Raw genomic sequence first — 4,748 nt, 5'->3', positions numbered from 1 at the left:
GACACTTGTGGAATTCTAATAATGCTTGTGGCTGCAGAGAAATAATGTCCATAATCATTAGTAATGGTTGAATCTCTGGTGTTAGCTCGGCTCACTTGCACCTCCAAGGTAGAATGTCATCGATTTAAATTCCACTCTCGTGTTTTGATCACATAATCTAAGATAACACATCAGAGCAGTACAGGAGTGCTGTGTCATTAATGTCTGCAGTTTTTGCAATGTCAATTTAGGCCCAGTATGCTGCTTCGAGTAAATGTGAAAATATTCTGAGAATGGGAATTTTTTTCATGAAAACACAAACATAACTGCAGATAACTGACAAACCTTAGTTTGAGAATCTCTCAGAAGAGGAAATGTCCTACATACATTCGTCCTGACTGGTCCTCTCAGGATCTTGTTAATGCTGCTCTGATTAATTTGTTTAAAAAAAAAGTGATTACTGATTAATTGATTAAAGTTATTAGATTTCTAATCTCTCTTTACAGCTAGTACTAGAATATGATGGTGCAAGGATGCCTGAGCCGCTGAGTTACTTCAGCACTCTGTGGCTGAGGCCAGGGGCCACGTTTCAGACATCTCCTCCTAATTACCACTGGATCATGACTTCACAGATGAGCACCAGGCCATTATCTCAGATCATCTCGGGTTTTATCATTTCCGGCCATCTGCCCTCCACAGCCTCCAGATTTATCGTTCCACAGTCCCGCAAGGCCCGGTTTTACCTTCTCCCCAAACTCCATAAGCAGAATTGAAACGTCACCCACCCTTTTTCCCCCGAGATGCTGCAAGACCCGCTGAGTTACTACAGCACTTTCTATCTATCTTTGGTAGACGCATAACTGGATTGACTTTCAAAGTCAGATGTTTGGTATTCGCAATACATAGCACGAGAAACTAAGGCGACAGTGGCGCAGCAGTAGAGTTGCTGCCTCACAGCGCCAGAGACCGAGGTTCGATCCCGACTACAGGTGCTGTCTTGTATGAGGATAATGGCTGGTCGGCGTGGACTTGGTGGGCCGAAGAGCCTGTTTCGGCACGGTATCTCTAAAGTCTAAAGCTCTTCGATGACCTGATAGCAACTTAATCAAAGCTGACAAAATATTTGATTTTAAGCTCACCAATTTGGAACAGCAACCACGTGATGTTGGTAGAAAACTGTATGAAGCTGCTTTTGTCAGGATTGAGCAGAGAAGAAACCCAGGCATTTCTAGACTCGGGTACTCAGATGATCCAATGGATAATGACTCTGCCTGGAATTCCCGAATTGTGTTCCCGTCAACAAATAATCTTGCCAAAATTGTTAGAGATATTTACATGCAGCTGTTCTCAAACAAAGATGATGAATTATTTGATGACGTTGGTGAAGAAGATAATGATCACGTTGAGCGCTCTATGAAGCAAAGTAAATAAGGAGACCTCAAAGCCATTCTCTCCAGCAAGGACGTCAAGAAGTCAAAGAAAAAATTGAGTCATATTCAAACTCACAAAACATTTTGAAGATATTGAAGCACAAAATAGCTGTCCTGGAAAACATGCTGAAATGCCCAAGCACACGAAACATAGACAATAGGTGCAAGAGTAGGCCTTTTGGCCTTTCAAGCCAGCACCGCCATTCACTGTGATCATGGCTGATCGTCCACATTCAGTACCCATTCCTGCCTTCTCAACATATACCCTGACTCCGCTATCTTTAAGAGCCCTATCTAGCTCTCTCTTGAAGCATCCAGAGAATTGGCTTCCACTGTCTTGTGCGGCAGAGAATTCCACAGATTCACAACTCTGGATAAAAACGTTTTTCCTCATCTCAGTCCTAAATGGCCTACTCTGTATTCTTAAACTGTGAACCCTGGTTCTGGACTCCCCCAACATTGGGAATTTTTTTCCTGCATCTAGCATATCCAATCCCTTAATAATTATATGTTTCTATAAGATACCCTCTCATCCTTCTAAATTCCAGTGAATGCAAGCCCAGTCCACTCCATTCTTTCATCATATGTTAGTCAGGGAATTAACCTGGTGAACCCACACTGTACTGCAAGAATGTCCTTCCTCAAATTAGGAGACCAAAACTGCACACAATACTCCAGTTGTGGTCTCACAACGGCCCTGTACAACCGCAGTAGGACTTCCTTGCACCTAAACTTAAATCCTCTCACAATGATGACCAACATGCCAATAGCTTTCTTCACTGCCTGCTGTACATGCATGCTTACTTTCAGTGACTGATATACAAGGACAACCAGTTCTTGGTGCACCTCCCCTTTTCTTAATCTGACACCATTCAGATAATAATCTTTGTTGCCTTGTTTTTGCCACCAAAGTGCATAACCTCACATTTATCCACATTATACTGCATTCCAGAAGATTAGTCAAGCATGATTTTCCCTTCATAAATCAATGCTGACTTTGACCAATCCTGTCACTGCTTTCCAAATGCGCTGCTATTACATATTTAATAATCGACTCAAGCAGCTTCCCCAAGTAAAGGCGAGTTAGCACAATTATACATTTTTCTTATCAGTAAAACACTCCTACCAAGTCTGAATATGGCATGACTGAAAGATTATGTAGCCTTTCATAATATAGGAAAGCTGGGTCCAAATCGAGCTCCTCCAATGACAAGTTATTACTTATCCCTGGAGCATCAGCTATTTTTTTCAATCTTGGCTTCTTTATGGTCTTGAAGAAACACATGTTATTATTGCAGGCTGCCATCTTAATGTCTTTATTGAAAAGACAACCTGTCCTCCATATTGTGTTCCATGTAATTTACAAATCATTCAGACTTGGCACCGAACCATTCCTTTGTTCTACTTGTCCATGCTTTTGTAGAAGAACGACTCCATTTTAGATTTGACTATTAGCTATTTCACCTGCTTAACCAAAACTTAATCTTGTCTATTAATTTCCCCTCACAATAAAGAATTGGCTTCTTAGCAACTTACCAAGGCTTCTTCAACATCATCTCCAAATCACTTAAGTTTAGAAGGATAACAGACAGTCAGACACATCGTGTGAAAGTCATATGCCAGGCTGACTTGGATATATGTGTAGGAAGGAACTGCAGATGCTAATTTACATTGAAGATAGACACAATTCTGTAGTAACCGAGCAGGTCAGGCAGCATCTCTGGAGAAAAGGAATAGGTGATGTTTCAGGTTCGAAAACATTCACACTGAGAGTAGGGAAGGAGGGAAACTAGAGGTATAAACAGGTTCAAAACAAATCAGCTGGCACCGATGTCCAAGGAAAAGTGGAGCCCGCATTGGTCCATTATTGGCTGTGGAAGAGGTGATAACGAAAGAATATATGGATGTGAACAGTGGGAGTGGCAGGATGACTAGGGTGGGGGGGGAGGCAGAGAGAGGGAATGCAGCGGCTACTTGAAATTAGAGAAATCTACTTCACCGCTGAGTTGGAGCTGAAATATGAGGTGCTGTTCCACCAATTTGCGTGTGGCCTCACTTTGACAGTGGAGGAGGCTCATGACAAAAATATCAGTATGGGAATGAGAAGGGGAGTTAAAATGTTTGGCAACTGAGATCGCGTAGGCTAAACGTAGGTGCTGAAACGATCGTCCAGTCTGCATTTGGTCTCACCAATATATCGGAGTCCACACTGAGTACAACAGATTCAATAGAAGAAGTGGGGTCAAGGAAAAAGCGTTCACTTTCGGGCCCTGTTTCCACCAATCTTTCCACCACCACACATAAGAAACATAAGAGGCAAAAAAAAAGATCTGGGAAAAATGGACTGTTTATTTGAGCTATGACACCAATTAGATAAATGCCGAGCTAGATATGGGAAGATTGCGTTATATAGATGGTATGTTTGTATGAATTTGACTGACATCGGGGGGAGAGGGAAGTGCAGGGGAGAGATACGTTTTTTTTGCCTTCCATCACAGCGAGGTGGAGATGCGCTGTGATGGATGTCTGTGTAAATTGTGTTGTGTCTTGGGTCTTTTTTATTCTTGTATGTATGACTGCAGAAACAACATTTCACTTGAGCCTCTATGAGGTTCAAGTGACAAATAAATTGTATTGTGTATTGTGTATTGAATGTTGAATTATCTCCAGATAACTAATCAATGTAATGTTTTTTCTTTTTTTAATTTGGTAAGTGAACCACTCGGTCTTATTCCAATTTTTTAATTTATTTACTTCTTATTTTTTTTCCCTCGATCTACTTATTTTTTAATTTTGATTGCTGTTTTTCTTACTTTGTTTTATTCATGGTGATGGTGTTGCACTGTTTTGAAAATATCTCTTAAAAATCAATCAAAATTTAAGTGAAAAAAAAGAAGAGGCAAGACAGACACCATTGTATGCAGATGCCGAGAAGTGTATTCAGCTCTGGCTGAACAACTTCTAATCTTGTGTGTGGACTCGATAAGAAGAAGAATAGATGAGGTTCGAGGAGATGCAAGTGAACCTCTGCCTCACCTGAAAGAACTATTGGGGTTCCTGGATCCAGTCGATGTAGGGACAAGTGTTGCAATCTCCTGTGGTTGCAGGGGAAAGTACCTGGGGTGAGGGTGGTTTGGTTGGGAATGGATGAGTGAACCAGGGAGTTGCGGAGGGAACAGTTCCAATGGAAAGGGGTGGAGATGGGATAATGTGACTAGTGGTGGGATCCCGTTGGAGGTTGCAAAAATGTTGCATCTCCTGTGTTGTAGTGGAAAGTACCTGGGGAGAGGGTGGTTTGGTTGGGAATGGATGAGTGAACCAGGGAGTTGCGGATGGAAC

Source organism: Leucoraja erinacea, chromosome 16, assembly GCF_028641065.1.
Source record: "Leucoraja erinacea ecotype New England chromosome 16, Leri_hhj_1, whole genome shotgun sequence".
Lineage (NCBI taxonomy): Eukaryota > Metazoa > Chordata > Chondrichthyes > Rajiformes > Rajidae > Leucoraja > Leucoraja erinaceus.
Note: the sequence above shows the minus strand (reverse complement) of the source record.